This window comes from Sorex fumeus, unplaced genomic scaffold, assembly GCF_029834395.1.
Source record: "Sorex fumeus unplaced genomic scaffold, SorFum_2.1 ptg000240l, whole genome shotgun sequence".
Classification (NCBI taxonomy): domain Eukaryota; kingdom Metazoa; phylum Chordata; class Mammalia; order Eulipotyphla; family Soricidae; genus Sorex; species Sorex fumeus.
In genome coordinates this window covers 11,615,787-11,639,001 of record NW_026606297.1, presented here as the reverse complement: position 1 = coordinate 11,639,001, position 23,215 = coordinate 11,615,787, and the positions used below count along the sequence as shown (strand labels likewise).

Genomic DNA, 23,215 nt, shown 5'->3' with positions numbered 1-23,215 from the left:
CTGTAGCAAGTCCTCCCGTTTTCATCAATTTGCTCGAGAGGGCTCAGTAATGTCTTTATTTTGAAACTTGTTGTTACTGTGTTTGGCATATTGAATACATCACCGGTAGCTTGCCAGACTTTGCTGTGTGGGCGAGATACTCTCGGTAGCTTGCTGGGCTCTCTGAGGGGGCCAGAGGAATCAAACCCGGCTCAGCCGGGCTGGCTGCGCGCAACGCAAATGACCTACCATTGTGCTATTGCTCCATAAAAAGAAGTTGGGATTGGAGAAATGAGTACAAGAAAGAATGTAATTTTCTTCAGAGAGAGGAGAGAGAGAGAGAAAGGAAAATCCTACGAAGGAGAGAAAAGAATTACAAACTCCAAGAGAGGATGTAGTAACCTCAGAGTGGAGGGAAACACCAACAACCCTATTACCATGTTTTATTCTTCAAAGTTCAGCTTTGAAGGCCTTTTAGTTGCTCTGTCCTTGGTCTCTGGAGTTAAGAGTTGGTTGCTGGCTAATAATGGTCTACTTTGTCTTATCACCAGCATGGGCTGGAATGATAGCACAGCGGTAGGGCGTTCGCCTTACACGCGGCCAACATGGCCGACCCGAGTTCGATTCCTCCGCCCCTCTCGGAGAGCCCGGCAAGCTACCGAGAGTATTCGATATGCCAGACACAGTAACAACAAAGTCTCCAATGGAGACGTTACTGGGCCCGCTCGAGCAAATCGACGATCAACGGGAGGGCCTTTACCTTTACCTTTACCTTTGTCTTATCATTATCTTTGTTCCTGTTGAATGCCTCCTAATGGGGTATGGAGAGGTCCTGACCTCTGGTTTTGGTCTGACCTCAGTATGTGCACAGGGGCTGGTGATGGAAAGACTGCTTCAGATCACCTCTTGATTTGTGACTTTTATGGAAATTCATTGCCAAGGAACTCCTCTACCTTCATCTTCAAAACTTTTTACTATTGATAAATAATAAGTCACTAATATAGAACAAAAAGCTAACTCTTCAAAGAACAAAGAAAATAGCCTTTATCTTGAAAAAATGTCAGAGATGGGAAGAGAAGAATAGTGACATATCCTTATTTACACTATTGGTCTATTTTTTTTTACACTATTTACACAATACTACCTTATTTCTATAAATTCCCCTTACCTGGAACTGGGAAGATAAGACAAGAATGAAGCACTTGTCTTGAACTGGACTTGATACCCAGCACCACATCAGGTATCTTGAGCACTTCCAGGAGTGATCCCTGGGCACAGAGCCAGCACTAATCCCAGAGCACTGTTTGGTGAGCTCCTCCTCAAACAAACAAGAAACATTATTTTCCCAAATCAGAAATTGGTATATGACAGAAAATGGAAACATATTTATTAAAAATAAACAAGCACCTGTTATTCAAGACTGTTTACTGAAACCTAAACTGGACCAAAGGTTAGAAATAAATAAGGACAGCAATCTTTACCCCACAGTTTAAAGAAATGTAAAGTTTACCATTATCTCAACCTCTTGACCCTTTCCTTTGTTTAGGTAGATAAAAAGGAATTTTGCCTCAGGGGACTAGCCCAAGGGAGAATATTATTGTTTATTTAGAAATAAATTAGCTAGCACCTCACTCTTTCTTTTTCTTTATAAAACTGTTTTTTCTTATGACAAAGCAGATTAGATGGTTGCTTTGATACCATAAATCAGTCAGCATCCAACTTGTTGTCATGTTGCCAATATATCTACTAATCTGGTCAAAAATTCCAAGAATGACAAAGTATTTGTAATAATTACAATAGAATTATAATAAAATATTTCAGTCATCCACACAGATTATTAAACTGTTCTTAAACTGAAATTGTTTTAGCTTTGGCAATGTCAAAGTGAGGGGGAAATTTTTCCTAGCTCTTTCTGGGTTCTTCAAATTCTGGAAGTACCATTAGGTTAATAGGAGACAAAGCCAAACTTTGGTAACGAATGCTTAGAGAATTGACCTGCAGGTGAATTTAAAGTGAAATGGCATTCTGGGATAGATATGCATCTCATCATATCTACACATGATGAGGAAACTACACATCAAAGTGAGAGAAAAGGGTAGAATTCTACTACACAGAGGGTGACAATAGATGACACAATCATATTGCCAATGTACACCATGGTGTAAATTAAAATTTTATGTTAAAACAATTGTTTGTGTTGGCACCATAATTTGATGTAATCTGCATATTTTAAGTAATGGTAACTGTTCTTTCAGAAACCAGGTGGGGCTTAATTTACTTTAGCTTCCCCTACTTTGTTGCATTATTCTTACTATGAATATAATGATCAAAGTCTCTCTGACTCTTCTAGAGACATTCATTGAACAACTTCTAAACTAAGGATATGTCATTGATAGCTTTTTTTTTGATTAGTTTTTTTTTTTACTTTATTTTATTTTATTTTTTTTAAAGTTGTAGATTTACAATATTTTGTGCTTTGGTTTCAATTATACAATGATCAGATACCCATCCCTCCACCAGTGCCCATTTTCCACCACCATGGATAATATCCCTCCCACCCCCATCCCCCCATCCCCCCTGTCTCTGTGGCAGGGCAATCCCCTGTGTTCTCTCTCTCCTTTTGGGTGTTGTGGTCTGCAAAAGAGGCATTCAGTGGCAAACATGTTCAGTCCATAGTCTACTTTCGACATGCATCTCCCCTCCTGGGAGGATCCTCCAAACATCCTTTATTTGGTGCTCCCTTCTCTATCTGAGCTGCCCTTTCCTCTAGGATACCCGGCTGGCCTCTAAGTTATGGAGTAATCCTCCTGGTGCTGATCTCAGCTATTCTTGGGTATTAATCTCATACTTTGTTACTTTATATCCCCCAGATGAATGCAATCTTTCTATGTCTATCCCTCTCTTTCTGACTCATTTCGCTTAGCATGATACTTTCCATATTGTACCACTTGTATGTAAATTTCATGACTTCATCTTTTCTAAGAGCTACATAGTACTCCATTGTGTAGATGTACCAAAGTTTCTTTAACCAGTCATCTGTTCTTGGGCATTCAGGTTTCTTCCAGTTTCTGGCTATTGTAAAGAGTGCTGCAATGAACAAACAAGTGCAGATGTCACTTCGACTATACATTTTTGCCTCTCTGGGATATATTCCCAGGAGTGGTATTGCTGGGTCAAATGGGAGCTCAATTTCTAATTTTTTGAGAATCTCCATACTGTTTTCCAGAAGGGCTGAACCAGTGGACATTCCCACCAACAGTGAAGGAGTGTCCCTTTCCTGCCACATCCACGCCAGCATCGGTTGCTTTTGTTCTTTTGAATGTGGGCCAGTCTCTGTGGTGTGAGATGGTATCTCATTGTGGTTTTGATCTGCATCTCCCTGATGATTAATGATGTAGAGCATTTTCTCATGTGCTTTTTTTGCCATTTGGATTTCTTCTTTGAGAAAGTTTCTGTTCATTTCATTGCCCCATTTTTGGATGGGGTTGGATGTTTTCTTCTTGTGGAGTTTAACCAGTATTTTGTATATCCTGGATATCAACCCCTTGTCAGATGTGTATTCGGTGAATATCCTTTCCCATTCTGTAGACTGTCTTTGTATTTTGGTCACTGTTTCTTTAGAGGTGCAGAAGCTTCTTAGTTTAAGATAGTCCCATTTATCTATCTCTGTTTTCACTTGCTCAGCCAGTGGCGTGGCATCTTTGAAGATACCATTAGCTTCAATGTCATGGAGGGTTTTGCCAACTTTATCTTCAATGTACCTTATGGTTTCTGGTCTGATGTTGAGGTCTTTAATCCATTTTGATCTTACTTTTGTACATGGTGTTAGGCAGAGTTCTGAGCCTAGTTTTTTGCAGGTAGCCGTCCAGTGATGCCAACACAATTTACTAAAGAGGCTTTCCTTACTCCACTTCACATTACTTGCACCTTTATCAAAGATTAGATGAGCATATGATTGAGGAGAGATGTCAGTGTATTCAACCCTGTTCCATTGGTCTGCAGTTCTGCCTTTGTTCCAGTACCATGCTGTTTTAGTTATTACCGCTTTGTAGTACAGTTTGAAGTTCGGGAGGTTGATTCCTCCCATTTTCTTTTTCCCAAGAATTGCTTTAGCTATTCGTGGGGGCTTATTGTTCCATATAAATTTCAAGAGTGTTTGCTCCATTTCTTTGAAGAATGTCATGGGTATCCTTATAGGGATTGCATTGAATTTATACAATGCTTTCGGTAGTATTGCCATTTTGACAATGTTAAGTCTCCCGACCCATGAGCAGAGGATATCTTTCCATTTCCTCATGTCCTCTTTTATTTCCTGAAGTAGCGTTTTGTAGTTTTCTTTGTAAAGGTCCTTTACTTCCTTAGTTAAGCTGATTCCTAGGTACTTGATTTTCTGGGGCACAATTGTGAATGGGATTGTTTTTTTCATGTTGCTTTCTTCTCTCTCACAGTTTGCGTATAGGAAAGCCATGGACTTTTGGGTACTGATTTTATAACCTGCAACTTTACTATACGAGTCTATTGTTTCTAGGAGTTTTTTGGTGGAAGTTATTGGGTTCTCTAAGTAAAGTATCATATCATCTGCGAATAGTGAGAGCTTGATTTCTTCCTTTCCTACCTGAATGCCCTTAATATCTTTTTCCTGCCTAATTGCTATTGCAAGTACTTCCAGTACTATATTGAACAGCAGTGGAGAGAGTGGGCATCCCTGTCTCGTCCCTGATCTTAGAGTGAAGGCTCTCAGTTTTTCCCCATTGAGGATGATGCTTGCTGTAGGCTTGTGGTAGATGGCTTTAATTATGTTGAGGAAGGTCCCCTCTATACCCATTTTGGCTAGGGTTTTCATCATAAAGGGGTGCTGGATCTTATCAAATGCTTTCTCTGCATCTATTGATATGATCATATGCTTTTTATCTTTTCTTTTGTTGATATGGTGGATTATGTTGATTGATTTCCGAATGTTAAACCATCCTTGCATCCCTGGGATGAATCCTACTTGGTCATGGTGTATGATCTTTTTGATGAGTAGTTGGATTCTATTTGCTAGTAGTTTGTTGAGGATCTTTGCATCTGTGTTCATCAGGGATATCGGCCTGTAATTCTCTTTCTTTGTGGTATCTCTGTCTGCTTTTGGTATCAGTGTGATATTTGCTTCATAGAAACTGTTCGGAAGTGTTTTTGATATTTCAATTTTGTGGAAAAGCTTAAAGAGCATCGGGAGTAAGTCCTCTTTAAAGATTTGGAAGAATTCACTAGTGAATCCATCCGGGCCAGGACTTTTGTGCTTGGGGAGACTTTTTATTACCATTTCAATTTCCTTGATGGTGATAGGTCTCTTCAGGTATTCCAGGTCTTCTTGGTTCAGCCTTGGGAATCTGTAGGAGTCTAGGAATTTATCCATTTCCTCGAGGTTTTGATGTTCCGTGGCATAAAGCTTCTCAAAGTACTCCCTGTCTCTTATGACCTTCCTCACTCTGAAATCGATGTGGTCTGATATAAGTATGGCTACCCCAGCTTTTTTATGGGAGCTGTTTGCCTGTAGGATTGTTTTCCAGCCTTTGACTCTGAGTCTGTGTTTGCTTTGACTATTGAGATGCGTTTCTTGCAGGCAGCAGAATGTTGGGTTCAATTTTCTAATCCATCCTGCCACTCTATGTCTTTTAATTGGTGCGTTTAGCCCATTGACATTGAGAGAGATTATTGTTATGGGATTTTGTCCCATTGTTCTGTTAAAATTTGGTGTATTTGAGGGGCCTTTCTTGCCTTAAAGTAGCCCATTTAGTTGTTCTTGTAACCATGGTTTTGAGTCTATGAAGTTCCTGAGCTGTTGTTTGTCTGTGAAACTGTGTGTTGTTCCTTCTATTATGAATGAGAGTCTTGCTGGGAAAAGTATTTTTGGGGAGGCATTTATTTCATTGAGTTTTTTTACTATGTCCCACCACTGTTTTCGGGCCATGAGGGTTTCATCAGAAAAATCAGCTGTGAATTTTAAGGATGCTCCTTTGTAAGAGATTTCTTTCTTCGATCTTGCTGCTTTCAGAATTTTGTCTCTGTCTAAGGTTTTGGTCATTTTGATCAGAATGTGTCTTGGGGTATTTTTATTCGGATTTCTTCTAGCTGGTACCCTTGGGGCCTCCTGAATGTGGTCACAAGTTTTCTTCAGCTCTGGAAATGTTGTAGCAATGATTTCTTTGACAGTTTCTTCTTCATCGAGGTTTTCTTCCTGTACCTCTGGGACTCCAATAATTCTTATGTTACCCCTCTTGGCTTCATCACGATCTTCTCTTGCCATCTGTTCCCGAATTGTGAGTCTCTTTTCCATTTTCTGCTCTTTTCTGGAGAGTCTCTGAACTTCATCTTCGAGCTCACTGATTCTGTTCTCAGCCGCTCTTACTCTGCTGCTGAGGCCTTCCACTGAACTTTTCAATTCGCCTACGAGATTTTTCAGGTCTGACATTTCTGATTGCATTTTCCTCATTTCTGCCTTCAGATCCTCTTGTCTTCTATTGGCATTGGTTTCCATTGTTTCTTTTAATTCCCTAAGCATCCCAAGTAGCTCCCTTGTGAATTCCTTGTCAGAGAGGTTGTCTAACACTACAGTACTGTTGGTGTCATCTGGGCTAGACTCTTCAATATGAAAGTTTGGTGGGCTTTTGCATTGCTTTACCATTGTGAGAGGTGTGGTTTAGTCCTTCACGTTCACTGTTACTATTCTGCTTGATATGCAGTGTGAGTTCCATTTATTACTGGATTTGGCATATCAATTTGGTCTATTTGGCATAGATCACGGATAGCTTGCCAGGCTCTGCCGTGTGGGTTGGATATTTAAGGATATTTAAGGTATCCTGAAAATTATTAAATAAATAGTCACCAACTGGGAACTCTTTGGCTCTGTTGCAGCAACATGGGAAGATGCCGTCATTGACAACATTGATGAGGAATACGATCGAATGATTCAGCACCTCCATGATTGTGCAAGGAATGCCAAGAGAGAGATAACCACAAAAAACCGTCTTTCTTCGAACACTCTTGAACTTATTCGCCAACGTGGCGTGGCACGTGCCTCAGGCAACCACAAGCAAACGTCTGAACTGGCAAAACAGTGCAGAAAAGCCTTCAAGGATGACCTCAAAAACAGGAGAGCAGCAGTACTGGTAGATGCAGCAGAAGCTGGGAAAAACATTCGTAATGCCCGCCTGTCCTTCACCAACTACAAAACCAAGATGACTGCCCTCCGACATCATGATGGATCTATCACATCTTCCAGAAGGGCAATGGAGAAGATTATTCATGAATTCTACTCAGATCTCTTTAATAGCCACATCCACTTGCCCACATACCACATACCACATGATGGATATGTCGTTCCCAATGTTCTCCCTTCCGAAATCCAACATGCCATCTCGTCGGTAAAGAAACAAAAAGCACCTGGCCCAGACAAGATCAGACCTGAACACCTGAAGAACTTACCATCAGTACTCATCAATACATTAGCTCGACTCTTCACACGCTACCTGTCTGAATGCAAGGTTCCATCCCAATGGAAAACCAGCAGGACTGTACTACTATACAAGAAAGGAGACATCCACGACATTGGCAACTATCGCCCAATCTGCCTATTGTCTGTCATCTACAAACTATTCACTCGAGTCATCCTGAATAGGATTAGCAGAACACTAGATGAAGGACAACCATGTGAACAAGCTGGATTCCGAAAAGGATTCAGTACCATCGACCATATCCATACAATAACCAAGCTCATTGAGGTATCTCGGGAGTTCAAGATGCCGCTCTGTCTAACGTTCATTGATTTAAAGAAGGCCTTTGATTCTGTTGAGACGGAAGCGGTCATGGAAGCCCTAGCCAATCAGGGCGTACAAACTCAATACATCAGGATCCTTCGTGAGCTCTATTGCGGATTCACTACCAAGATCTCACCATTCTACAAAGAAGTAATCATCCATATCAAGAGAGGGGTTCGGCAGGGTGATACCATTTCACCAAAACTCTTCAGTGCCACCCTCGAGAACATCACGCGACGACTAGAATGGGAAAACATGGGAGTGAAGATAGATGGTCGGCAACTACACCACCTCCGCTTTGCTGATGACATCGTTCTAATAACACCAAACATCAGCCAAGCGGCACAAATGCTTGCGGACTTTGACCATGAGTGTGGAAAGGTTGGACTACAGCTGAATCTTACGAAGACAATGTTTATGAGAAACAGCCTTGTTCCTGACGCTCCATTCGCTCTCAACGGAACCACCATCTCCGAATGCAACAGTTATATATACTTAGGTCGAGAAATCAACATGATGAATGACCTGGCACCTGAGTTACGCAGGAGGAAGAGAGCGGCTTGGAATGCCTTCAAGAGCATTGAAGAAATAACTAAAAGGACAAAGAACCTCCAACTACGAGCACATCTCTTTGATTCCACTATTCTTCCTGCATTAACATATGCCTCAGAGTCCTGGACCCTACGAAAACAGGATGAGAACACTATTCGGGTCTCTCAAAGAGGAATCGAAAGAACTATGCTTGGAATATCACGATTCACTCAAATGAGAGATAGAATCCGGAGTTCTGATCTTCGTCAACGCTCAAGAATCAGAGACGCTGTCTCATTTGCCAAGACATCAAAAATCAGATGGGCTGGACATGTAATGAGGTTTACAGACAACCGCTGGACTAGAGCCATTACTGATTGGATTCCACGAGACATCAAAAGATCACGTGGACGCCCACCTATAAGATGGTCAGACTTCTTCGTCAAGACCCTAAATGATTGGTTTGAGGCTCTACATGTTCCTAAAACGAACAGATACCATTGGGCTACGCTAGCACGCAACCGGGATGAATGGAGACGTTACTGGCACCCGCTCGAATAAATCGATGAATAACGGGGATTAAGTGATTAAGTGATAAGTGATGCAGTGTGAGTTAAGATAGGCTTATGAGTTATTGGCTACTGTGTTTCTAGTGGCTGAGCTAAAATAGAGAAGTTTCCATCTAAGAAGTTAGCTTATGGTTCCTATGGCATATGTAGTGGGAAAATATTTCGGAAACAGTTCCTGGCACTGGGCGAGGAGTTGGGAACGTCTCCTGTTTGGAATTGGAGCCGTTCAGCTTTGTTGCCCAGAGCTGGGCCTCTGTGCCCGTCCCACGCAGATCAGGGGTTGAAAACCGGCTGTCTAGGGGCTGTTTCTAGCTGTGCGTGCCCAGAGAGGGACCCAGGCCCTTGGGGGCGGGCTGTACCTGTTGGAATTGGAGCCGTTCAGCTTTGTTGCCCAGAGCTGGGCCTCTGTGCCCGTCCCACGCAGATCAGAGGGTGAAAACCGGCTGTCTAGGGGGCTGTTTGATTAGTTTTCTTTTGCTATAGATGACCCCTAAATACTACTCAACCCAACCAAAAATACTAGCCCGTCCTCCAAGAAGTTTTGCTTCATGGGCAGTGAATGCTATTAATTAGTAACTAAAACCCATAATACTTATCTACTCTAAAGAAGTATAATGTGATATTTATGATATTATATCCTTTCATGTGCAAAATATATCAGCACTTTTGATGCTAATATCCCAAGGAATATTAATTGCATCTTCTGGTTTTATAACCGCATTTGCACTTTAACCTCATAATCGTTTCAATAATTCAATATCAGGTAGTTTTCACTATAGGTGCTAATTATAAAGTGATATTATTTCCTTTAAATGTTATTTTAATAGGTTTTGATCCTTGAAATTTGAGCTATCAATTTGATTATGAAATAAAATATTTCCCATAAATTATAAAGCAGGCTTATAATAAAACTTTCAATTAATATGCTTTATTTCTGTAAATATCTTTATTGATCGATAAATATTTCAAATGCATGTTGATATTTTACTTGATCATTTTAAACCCATTTTAACTATTTTTTCAAAATTACAGAAATGTTGGCCTTAGGTTGATGACAACGGTTATACTGTGTTTATATAAATATAAACATATGTGTATGTCAGAGAAAGTGGATGCGGTAAGGTACTTGTCTTAATTGCAGCTGACTTAGGTTAGAATTTCTGGTACCAGAAATGGTTGCCCGGGAACCCCCATGTCTTACTCTTGAATATACAGTCAGGTTTTGTTTTTGAGCATTGCTGAGAGTTTCCCAAATAACCCACTGAAAGAAAATTATATTGTCTTACACTTTACAGTAATCTGTAAGGTTTTGGAGTACACTGTCAAAAATCTTTTATTATAAATATGATGTGAGATTAATATCCCTCTGTTACAGCACAGTAGACATCCCTTCCAAATCCTGATCTTCTCTTTCCCACTTCAGATAATCTCAGTTCTTCAGTAAGAATTCAGGATCTCCATTTGGTCTAATTTCACTGTCCCTTTATTTTGTGTCTTCATATCCCACACAAAAGTAATACTATGCAATATTTATCTTTTTTCCTTTTGCTTTATTTTGCTTAGCATAACACCCTGCAATTCCATCCATGAGCTACAAAGAGCAATTTTTTCATTGTTCTCATAATTGGAGAGTTCTCCATTGTATGTATGTATTTTATATATATAAAATATCTTCTTTATTCACTTAGTAAGCAATGAATATTGTTCTTTGTTCGTCATCACTGGGCACTTGAATGGTTTCCAGGTCTTGGCTATTGTAAATAGAACTTCAAAAAATATAGGAATGCATGTATCCTCTGGAGTTAGTTTTATGATGTTCATTGGATAAATGCCTAGAAACAGAATTGCTGGATCATATGGAAACTGTTTTCTAACAAATGATGATAGATATTTATAGTTCTCTCCTCGTGGTAAAATCATTTTATATATTTCCCATAATATATGAGGACTCTATATTCTATATTTATAGTGTATGCCATGTCTCACCTGGTAAATTAAATCTCATTGATGTTTCGATGTGCATTATTTTTCACGTATATCATTATATATTCTCTGTTGAAGTATCTATTCAGCTCTTATGTCCATTTTTTGACATTATAATTGAATTTTATTAGTTTGGATGTATTTATTTTTGTTTTTTGGTTATTAGCCCCTAGTTTGATGAGTGTTATATAGTAATAGCAGTGATAGATAAATATTTTTTTCATTCAGTGGGAGTTTTTTTCCCTTTTTTTCTTTTTTTTGGTAGTTGTGTAGAAACTTTTTAGGTTAATGTCATTCGAGTTGCCCAGTTTTTTTGCTCAACTATTATTATTATTATTATTTTTACTTCTAGAACTCTTTTTATTACATAGAAAAATCTCAGAGAAGTACAAAGTCTGTGAAGGTAGAAGTATTTCAGATAACACAACAAAATATTTGGATACAGTTTAATATCATTTTATTTTTGCTATTAAAAATGATGATTTTTGCACTGAAGCACACTGCTTATGAATTAAGAACATTCTTGAGTAATGGGGGTGGGATTCATCTCTTATATTTGAACTTGAACAAATGTATGCTTTATTCTTTCTAGAGACTAATTTTATGATATGTTTTCAAAGAAAAATTATACTACTGATTTGAGGTGACTGTAAGAAAAAAGAAAATAAGCATATAACTGCACCCTTTTAAGTGGTACATTGGATCAAAATTTAGTCAGTATAATTTTTAGTACTTTTAATTGCAATCAATAAAACACATGGGTCCAACAACAGAAAAGTCTTAATGCTAAGAATTATTCTTTGATATCAATGTTCTGTTCCCCAGTGGTTATTCCCATTTAGAGCTCCATCAGCGATACCCACCACCAATATAAAGTTAGATCCACCATCAAGATAAAGTGGTGATATTGAAATCTATTTCATTCTATTCTTAAAATCAAATAAATACATAATTGCACTCTAGCATCAGAAATAATCATGAAGTTTTAAGTGTATATTTACAACTTTTGTCAAATACAATGCAGTAAACAGTCAAAAGAAAAGGCAGCATTTACTAGGTTAACTTAATCAACTCTTGGTAATCTGGCGATTCTCAGCGGATTTTTGGTTACATCATCCTTTCTGTTGCTGTTGCTACTACTATTAATAAAATAGTAAATGCAAAGGTGAAAACAAGAAAGTAAATAAAAATTCTCTTCTTTTTAAAATTAAAATTCTTGGTTGTTTTTTAAAAATATTATTTTAGTTTATCTTTGCAGTAGAAATCAATTCTCCAAGGGTTTAAAAGAAAACAAAAACATCTTTCTAAGTCGCAACATCTATTTTCGAGGTCTAATGACAGCCACTGCCAGTGGGGGTGACTGGTCAAGTGTTTTTATTCAATGTCAACTGGTTCTGTAGTGATGAAAGCACTTAACTGTTTTTGCGCACAGGAGAGGAACAGTTACAAGCTGGACAGGCCTCTCTGGCAGATGACTTGATCAAGTCTTTTCTGTTCCTTTAATATACTCTATCAGCTCATTTCTCCTTCTTCTCAAGGCCTCTTCCACAGCCTTTTGGCTTCGTTTCTGTTCTTCCATTCTTGCTGCCTTCACTGTTTCCTAGCTGATCTCCCTTATCTCTCCCTTACCACCCTTCTGGATCGCCTGTGAAACTTCTTCCTGATATTTCGTATGCTCCGTCTTCCATAACTCCCATTCTTCAGCATGGTTTTTTTTTTCTAAGTTTTTCCTTTTTTCTTCAATGGCTTTTAAAACTGCATCCTTCACTGCTTCTTTCTCAGGCTTTGCAGCAGACACTAATGCTTCTTTGTTTCTTTGTCTTTCTTCTTCCAAACATTTTTTCTAATATTTCCTTCTGTTCCTGAGACTGCTGAACCAAAGCTTCCTTTATTTTGTCCTTTAAGAGTTCCTTCTCTTTATCTAGCATTTCAAGAAGTCTCTGATGCTAGGCGTCTAAGAGCTCCTCACACCTGTGTGCCTGCTTTTCTAGGGTAGAGATGTACTTTTTCTTCCTGGCTTCTACTTGCTGCTGGATGGAGCACTGAAGCAGGACCTTGTACTCGCCCACGATGATGCTGAGGGCTTCATGGCCGGCCTTCCTTATGTATTCCAGCTCTTGCTTATGTTTTTCCAGGAAACGGTACTCAGCTACAGGAGAAGCAGGAATCTTGCAATCTGCAGAGTGAAGAGGGAGGAGGCCTCAATTATTATCTTTTTTTTTTTTTGAGACTAGAGTTAAGTTCCCAAGGACTTCAGTGTAGTTAGTGTTGAACCATGTATTGAGTATATTTTTTTCTGTATATTTTAAGGTTTTAGGTCTAAGAGCTAAAACTTAAATCTATTTTACATCTTGTTTAATGGATAAAGTGAGACGGTCGTAGAGCTTAATTGTTTTGCATGTGCCTATTCAGGTTATCCAGAACTGTTTGTTGAAGAGTCTTTTGTTTTACTATGGTATGACCATTGACATCTTTGTAATAAATTAATTATCTTTATATGTGTCATATTTTTCTGGGCTTTTAATTATATATACATATATATATACTATGTATTATATATGTGTGTAACGTATATTCATATTATGCATATATTGCACTATAAAACTGTTTGTTAATATATCTTTCTAATTATATTTTGAAATTAGGATGTGCAATATTCCGTTTTTTCAAACATATTTTAATTATTGACTGTCTTTGGCAGCTCCCTATAAGTATCAATAGGGTATGCTTTCTGTAAAAAAAGAAACGTAATGATTTTGCATCCAATAAATTTCTAAATTGTCAATGGATAACACTGTCATTTTAACTTAATAAAAAATTCCAATCATTGGGCATAGGATCTACTTATTTGGCATATCTGTTTTTCTTATATTTATTTAGCAATGTTTTAAAACAGTTTTATACATAATATTTCAATCTCTTAAAATTTTTCTTAGAAAATTAACTTTTTGGGGGGGCAGACACACCCAAGTATATACAGAGGTTACTCCTGGGCCTGCAATCTGCACTGTGAGGAGCTACTCCTGGTGGTTCTTGGGGATCATATGGGATGCAAGGAACTTAAACGCCAGTTGGCTGCATGCAAGGCAAATGCCTTTCCCACTGCGTTTGCCTCAGCCCCTAAGAACTTAATTTTTGATGTGATTTTTCCCCCCTTTATTTCAAGTAGGGTTGTCATCTTAATTTTTTTTTTATTTTAATTTTCATTGCTTATAAAAAGAAATACAACACATTTAGGGCATTTGCCTTTCACGTGGCTGACCCGGCTGACCCAGGTTTGATTCCCCTCCGCCCCCCAAAGCCCGGCAAGCTACCCAGAGTATCTCGCCCGCACGGCAAAGCCTGGCAAGCTACCCCTGACATACTCGATATGCCAAACACAGTAACAAGTGTCACAATGGAGATGTTACTGGGCCTACTTGAGAAAATTGATGAACAATGGGAGGACAGTGACAGTGACAGTGATATATATATAAATATATACATATATATTTATATATGTTTTATATGTATATATATTTATGTATATATATATATTTTGTAACCTGACACTTGGTTGAATCATTTTGCTGTTTCTACTCATTTTAATTAAAGGCTTTAGATTTTTATACATATTATTATATCCTATTTTTATAGATGAATAGTCAATCTTGTACTGTTGTCTATGTTCTTATTGTTATGATCATGTTGCTTTTGTCTTTCCTCTTGATGATATACTTTATTTTATTGTGAATACCGTACCATCTTTCTATCTCTGATATAACTCCCACTTGAAATATATAAATTACATAACATGATTACTTCAGTTAAAAATAAATCCTTGAAAATTTTTGCATTTTGATAGTGAGAGACTTTATTTTTTAAACTTCAGTATAGTAACTGCTTTTGTTTCCCTGTTTGTTTTTGTTACCAGGATAATGTTTTAGGGATAGTATAGAGGATAAAGCACTTTCTTGAACACTGCACACCCAAAGTCAATTCCCAGCATCCCTGTGGTGCTCCAAACCCACCAGGAGATGCCCACAGGGATGCTAGGGATTGACTCTGGGTGTGCAGCGTTCAAGAAAGTGTGTCCCCTCACCAAATATTATTTGGGAATACTTGCTTATATTAGGTTTGGGGGGATTTTGACAAGATTGGAAATTAGAATATTCTTGAATATTTGACAAAATTCACAGTAAAATCATCTACAAAAATAGTTTTTGTTTCAGGGGAGACATTTTATTATTATCAGATATTGTTTGTAATTTATGTTCTTCCTCCTCAGTCAGCATTGCAAGGTTGTGGTATTACAACAATCTGAGCACTTCTTCTAGATTATCCTATTTATTGTCATTCAAATATCTATAGTAGCTGCCTATGTATTTCCATGTTATCTTAACTTCTTCCCTTTATTTTGTGATTATATCCATTATATTTTTACTGTTGTCTTCATAGCGAGATTAGAAAAAAAGTTTGCAAGTTTTATTTTAGTTATTAAAGAAATATCTGTAATTACATTGAACTTTTATATTCTTTTTATGATATCCTTTATTGATTTTATTATAATTTTAAATATTTCCATTCTTCTACTTTTTAAATTTTATTCTTATTTTTTATGTTAGTTATGTTGGATAGTATATTATTTCAAATTTATCTTATACATTGATGATATTTGCCACAGAAGTATGGAGATTTTATGTTATTTTGCAGCAGTTTTTCTGAACTATAATCACCACATATGGCCTGACTTCTAAATTAGAGGAAAATATATTATTCCTTGGTTCTTTTTTAAAGTATCTCCAACTAAGCTTAGTGATAACATACAATATTCTTGACAAATAGGATCTGTTCTGTTTTCTGCAGAAACTCAAATAAGACTCCTACTCTGGAAATAAAGTCTTCTCTTTCTTAGAATGGTGAAATAAAATAAAGCTGAAAACTTCATGAGGTTTACATGAATCTTTACATTGTATTTTCCTCCATCCATTCCATCCCCAGCACTCCATATGTTTCTCCGAGCCTGTCAGAGAACCAGCCAGTTCTGATTCTTGACCAAAGAGCCAAGAGTGGACAGTACTTTTCTTCATTTGGTTTTCCTCTGGTTGCTGTGGGCTGGATCAATAGCACAGAGAGTAGGGTGTTTGCCTTGCATGCGGCTGACCCTGGTTCAATTCCTCCTTCCCTCTCAGAGAGCCCGACAAGCTACTGAGAGTATCACTCCCGCAAGGCAGAGCCTGGCAAGCTCCCCATGGTGCATCCGATATGCCAAAAACAGTAACAAGTTTCACAATGGAGACATTACAGGTCCCCATTGAGCAAATTGATGTACAACTGGGCTCCAGTGCTACAGTGCTGGTTGCTGTAACCATTTACTATATTCCAGTATAACGAGTAAGTTGAATCTAACTCAGTCCTATTCTTTTAAGATTTTCTATAAGAGAATGAAAACCTGTTCACTGCTTTTGTGCCCTATTTTGCTCTAGTTACACATAGTATTTGCTTGGTGATATGCATCTGAACATTTTCTCACACAGGAAATCCTAAGTACAATGTTGAAAGAAAAACACAAGGGTGTGACTATGAGGAGACAGGGATAATTGGGGTGAATGTGGAAGCTAACTTTAAGTTAACTTTCATTTCTCTACATGACTTTCAGCACTGTAGCACTGTCCTCCCATTGTTCTTCGATTTGCTGGAGCGGGCCCAGTAAAGTCTCCATTGTGAGACTTCTTGTTACTGTGTTTGGCATATCGGATACTTCACGGGTAGCTTACCAGGCTTTGCTGTATGGGCGGGATACTCTTGGTAGCTTGCTGGGCTCTCTGAAAGGGACAGAGGAATTGAATTCGGCTGCGTGCAAGGCAAACACCCTACATGACTTTAGAGGGAAATAAGCAACAGTAGCTTTGGTCATTAAGAGATGCCTCTGTAAATTTCTGTTTTTATTTTGGATTTGGAAAGTTGGCTTCTAAAAGTATAAATTATTTATTTTGTATAATTTTCACTAATGTATACATATATACATACAAATATGTGCATATGATAAAATCTGGATCTTTTAAAATTAAAATGTGGAGAATCTTGACAGTCATTAATTGAGCAGTGCACAGGAGAGTTTGTATAGTTTGATCCTTTATCGAAAGCATTTGTGGAAGATATATTGAAATACCAATTGTCAAAGATTGAAAAGTTTCAGACAAAAAAAGATAGATGAGCACCTTTTTCAGTAGCAGAGAGTCAATGCCAAATCCAACTTTTAGGATAAGGGGCAATGGTTTGTAACCAGAAATTGGAGAATTCTATACCACTGGGTGAAAGTAAAATGACAGTAATGTTGTATTTAAAAAAATCATGAAGTCACTTACTAAGCAAAGCAAACAAATAGCAAATATTTAAATGATTTAAATGTCACACTCTTCCAGTCTTCTAATCTTCCACATCTATCATATAGCTTGCATTAGCCAAAACTAAGATGATGCCCAAGAGAATATAAGTCAGGTTAGTGTTATATTCTGTTCAGCTCATGACAGTTTCCAGAATAGAGGAAGATGTGATAAATATCAATGAGTATGTAATATATTCAGCATAACGGGACTTTCATAATATAATAAAATTCATCTTACAAAATGAAATAATGAAAAATCAGTAATAGAATGCATAATAGGTTTTAAAATCCTAGCAAGGGTTAAATGAAAAAAATAATGTTTTCATAAGTCAACATTAGAACATTTATTTTTCTCTTCTATTCAGTGTAAAGACCAAATTTTAGGCAGCATAATAAATTATAGGGTTATAACATAAGAGAGAAGTTTTATTGAGCTTCAGTCCTATTGCAACAACAATTCTCACACACACACAGGAAACAATTTACTGAGCACTATATCCTTACAAAAAATATAGGAAAAAGTTTAACAAGTTTCATAGTATAGTCTACCATAATGACAAAAACTACCATTCTAAGGAAACTGAAATAGAGTACTTTATATTTGCAACCTCAGACATTTTGATATGTACCAGAGATAAATTATGTAGAATGGATAAACTGTATACTCCAAAGGTTATATCAAAAAAGTTGTAATTTCAGCAAAGCGCCAAGGACTTGGTACTTACATTTCTTGATAGGTACTAAGAGTGCAGCTAAACTACATTGTGGGTCACATTAAAGACCATGTGATATTTCTTGTAATTCTCTCGCCACCTATGTTCCCTTTCATTCTTCATGAACCCTCTCTTTTTGCCTTGCTCTTAAAACTTAGTGTTATCCTGGGATTGTATCCCTTTCATTTCTCTTTTCAATGTATGCACACCACATATGAACAGTATAATCCATTATCATATTTTCAACTTTCACAGTGATAATGATTCCCAAATGCTTGCCACCTGCTCTAATTTTTCTCCTGAGCTTCAGACCCTAAAGTTCCCTTTACTGACTGGCCACCATTATTTGGTCATCCCAGGGTTATTTTAAACTTTATTAAGCAGTTTTCACAGTCTTCAAAAGTCTGCTTTTTAAATTGCCGCCCTATGAGCAGTCTTCAAACTTGTGACATTCTTTCTACCTTATTAAGGTCATCCCTTTGTACTTAATTCTCAGAGCACATCGGGCCTACTTCCCAGGACCCTCTCCCCAATATTATAAATATTGACTCTGAAATTAGATAAAACAGAAGACTATTTTTTTCTTGGGGGAGAGGGGTTAACAAACAAGACTAATAGTTTAATCTTCTGAGTTCTACTTCTAAGGACACTAATAAGTCTGGTAAGGCATTCTTTCTCATATTCATGCATATCTTGTCTGCATTTATTTTTTGGTTTGCGTATTTTAGGCTATACTCAGTGGTGCTCAGGATTTACTCTTGGTTCTGTGCTCAGAACCAAGATGACTACTGGTGGTGGTCAGAGCACCATGTAGGGTCCTGGGTTTGGAATGTGGGTTGGCGGTGTGTAGGGTAAGTATGTTGCCCACAACATGATTGCTTCAACCACATTATTTCCCATGTAAATTATAGTCAAAAAATTATTTAATTTTCATATATTTACTTAATAACTCAGAAACAACCATTTGGATTTAAATAGCATTGTAAGTGTTTGGTTTTGCCAGAAAATAAGTTATGACGCATTTTGAGTTAATTTTTGTAAGGGACATCAGAAGTATACCAACAGCCATTTTTTTTTCTTTTTTTTATTAGTGAAACACCATGAGGTACAGTTATAGGCTTACAAATTTTGTGCTTGGGTTTCAGTTATACAATGATCAAGTGCCCATCCCTCCACCAGTGCCCGTCATCCATCACCACGGGTCCCAGCATCCCCCCCCCATCCCTCCTTTCCCGTCCCATCCTGCCTCTGTGGCAGGGTATTCCCCCTTGTTCTCTCTCTCTTCTTTTGGGTACTGTGTTTTGCAAGAGAGGCATTGAGTGGCAATCATGTTTGGTCTATAGACTACTTTTAGCATGCTTCTCCCACCCTGGGAGGGTCCTCACAACACCCAACAGCCATTTTTGTATGTCCAAAATACATCACCTAATCTGCTAGAACAAAATTGGTGCATGTTTTGATTTTGATCCATAAGTACAACAGACAGGTACTTGCCTTAACTCAGGTTTATTCTTGGACCGCATATGATCCCAGGAGCACAGCCAGAAGTGGTCCATAAGACAGATCCAGGAGTAAGCTCTGAGCATATATACTTCATTTAGATTTTTCTCCTCTGAGTTTTTATTAAATTATAGTAAATGTACTTTTCTCATTCCATTTTTTTCACGATTATATATGTTTTCCTACTTGTAATATTAACTGTTATTTAATGTGAATTAACAATATGTCCTTTCCTTAGTGACTGATTTTCCAGATTTATAGAAATTCTATAGTAAACTACTGATAAGAATTGATGCTTAAGCAATTTATTTTTATTAACTGTAATAGAATTGTGTGATTTGCCACAGGCTTTCCTTGACCATATCATGCTGTGCTTTCATTTCTTTGAGCATTATGAAAATGTAAATATTAATATATTCTTTTTAAATGGTATTTGACTCCTTAATTTTGTTTTCTCTGAGACATGGTCTTTTTGGGGGGCAGATTCCACAGTGGTCCTTGGAGGCTTGGAGGTTAATCCCAAGTAGCCCTTCAGTACTAGCCTGAGTCTCTGTATTCAGCTCTGCTATGCAGGACTCAATCATACTGGAAGAACTAGGTTTCTTGGTGCAAGGCATGAGCAAGTGTGATGCTAGGAGCAAACCCAGGCTCTCTGTCGTGCTAAGCAGGTACTCCAACCATCTGAACTCTCTCCCTGGCTCAAACTAAGCCTCTTTCATAAGAGAACAAGTAGCACATGAAATCAAAGACAATTATTAAAAAATAAATAAATAAATAAATAAATAAATAAATAAATAAATAAATAAATGGATGGGGCCAGAGAGTTAGTACAGTACTTTACCCACAAAGGGTAAGGTACTCAACCCCTTTAGGAATGATCCCTGAGCAAACCCATCTCATTATTCGTCGATTTGCTCGAGTGGGTACCAGTAACGTCTGTATTCATCCTAGCCCTGAGATTTTAGTGGCGTCTCCTTACTCGTCCTCCCCAAATATGCCACATTGGAGGCTCTTTCAGGGTCAGGGGAATGAGACACATCATTGGTACTGTTTTTGGTGTATCAAATATGCCATAGGAGCTTGCCAGGCTCTGCCATGAGGGCAGGTAGATACTCTCGGTAGCCGGACGGTTCTCTGAGAAGGAGAACTAGTGTATAAGAGGTCATGTGGATGCATATATATATATATACACAAATATATATATATACATATATATATAAAAGGAGATCATTGCTTGTATATCATATCTTTTCTATTTAGACCATATTTGGGTGCATTGATTTGTCATAAAGACCTAAAAGCAAAATATTATTTTCTAACATATATCTATCACATTTATAAGATACCTAAGAGCATATTTAATCTTGGAAAAAAATCAAATATTTTTTCTTTCCTCAAATGAACAGTTATTGATGTGCTCAATAAATATAAAGCCTGGTTTGTCACATTTGGGGAGCATATTTTTACTCATTATCTAGTCTCAAAAGATGCTGCTCTTCTATGTACGACGGGAAAGATGTTATTTTAATAGTGTTTTTGGAAGAGAGCAGCTGTAGTTCTGAATCACTCAGATCAAGTTTTCTGTTCATTTAAGCATGTTCAGTGCAGACACCAGAAGGCAATGTTGAGCCTCAGTTAAAGAATTCCTTAAAAACATTTGATTTTATTTCTTTTTCAATTTTTTTCTAATATAAGGCCATCTCCCACTGTCACATTCTCATGCCACAGTTTAATGAACCAGGATAACTTCTGAAAGGAGGCAGAGGGAGGATTTTACTTTTCCATGGTAAATGCTATTCTAAATTTGTGCATTATGTTCATAAATATTAAAACATCAAAAGTATGTGGCAGATCATAGTATCACTTGTATTCTTGACATCCATCATCATTAAATGGAAAAGAGGCAAATATTGCTTTCTTCCTAATGCTTCCCAAGATTAACATGAAAGGAAGGTAACAAAGAGATTTTTTTTAAATAAATATGAGTGTTTCTAACTATAGCAAATCTAATACCTGGTAAGCTGTGACATTCATGAGCATTAATTTCCTTAAAATTTACCTAAAAAATTAAGAGAAAATGGTCATAATTTTTGGTCATGTCCCAAAGATTTTTCCAGTGACGTGGAAGGGATAAAGCAGTTTTGAAAACAGTAGATGAGTCTAAGAAGTAGCAAAACATATATGATTATCAGATATATATCTATAATGTAGATATGTATCTGATGATATCAGATATATTTTCTGATAATATATATATAATAAGAAACTATTGAAAAATTAACAACTTTATTTTTCAACTTCTGGAAATTATTTGGAGAAACAATTGGTTAATTACCATTATGCCATTATGCGGCCCTTTAGAAATATCTCCCCAATCATCACATACCTTAAAATTTTTGTTAACTTATTTATTTTTATTTAAGCTATTTTTGAATTATAACTAATGTAATATGATTATAGAAGTAATAATGACTATGGGATTAAGGTAAAATGATACTAACCACACCACATATAAAGTATCTAAGACCCTCCACCACTGTTTCTTTTGCCCTTTCCTCAGGGATAAATTACAAATTCAGTTCCCCACTACCACAAGTTATACAGTCAAATTTACCACGTTTGGGAAAAATCACAGGGAGCAGCACTTCTGGGGTGGAATTCATGAATCTCACTCTTGGAAAACCACCTTTGTGATCCTGGTCTCTCCCGTGCCATGTAAATATTACCCCTCCTGCTATCTGCCATCTCAAGTTGGATTTTCATTCCCTCCCTCCTCCACATGTTCCTCTTTAACAAATTTTATAATCACAGGCCAAGGGTCTGCCATTTTTCATGATACTATTTCCTTCTTTACATTTCTTTATATTTCTTTCTTATTTATTTATATTTCAGCAGATGAGTGAGATTATCTGGATTTTGGCTTCTCTCTGACATACTTAGCTTAATACCTTTTAGGTCCATCCACGTAGCTGCAAATTACATGATTTTATTTTTTCTTAGTGTAGCATTTCATTTACTTATAAATAATGACAGTATTGGCATTTGCCTTGCACATAGCAGACCTGGCTTTGATCTTAGAACCTCATATGGTCCCTTAAAACTTCCAGGAGTGATCACTGAGTGCAGAGCCAGGAGTGAGCCCTGAGCACTGCCGGGTGGACCCCTAAACAAAATGGCAACAACAAATAACTGACTAACCGTCAATCACTGTGGCATATCATGATAGCCTCTGTCATCTTGAATTCAGACTTCCATGTGAGGGTATAATAGTAAGAAAATATGCCACAAAAATTAAGTTGGGCCAGAGTTATTGTATAGGAAGCAAGGCACTTTTCTTGCATGTAGCAGACCCTGGGTAGATACAGGTCTCACACTGCGTATGATTCCTTAAGTATTGCAAGGATTCACCGTTGAAAACTGAAAGCAGAGTTAGAAATAGCACCCAAGCATGCTGGAGGTGGCTTACTCCATTTGCCCCTCTGTGCTGGCCCCAAATAAATGTAATTGAATTAACTATAATTAAAAAGATCACAAGAATTTTTTCTAGGTGTTAACTTTCTTCAGTTCCTTTTCTAATTATAGTATAAAACTATATATATATAGATAGATAGATAAATAGATAGATAAATATATGTGATCTTTTATATATATGAAATTTTGTTTATATACATATATATATGGGCTGGAGTGATAGCACACTGGGCAGGGTGTCATGCGGCCAACCCCAGTTCAATTCCTCCATCCCTCTCGGAGATTCCGCAAGCTACTGAGAGT

At 37.4% G+C, this 23,215-nt stretch overlaps 1 non-coding gene and 1 pseudogene across 1 annotated transcript; both read right to left on the bottom strand.

Moving 5' to 3' along the window:
- Positions 1-11,906: 11,906 nt before the first annotated feature.
- On the bottom strand, positions 11,907-22,402 carry LOC130018172 (coiled-coil domain-containing protein 91-like; annotated as a pseudogene).
- Positions 21,999-22,164, bottom strand: LOC130018179 (U1 spliceosomal RNA). Its single transcript, XR_008791488.1, has one exon. It is a non-coding gene; the product is annotated as a U1 spliceosomal RNA (small nuclear RNA).
- Positions 22,403-23,215: the final 813 nt, after the last annotated feature.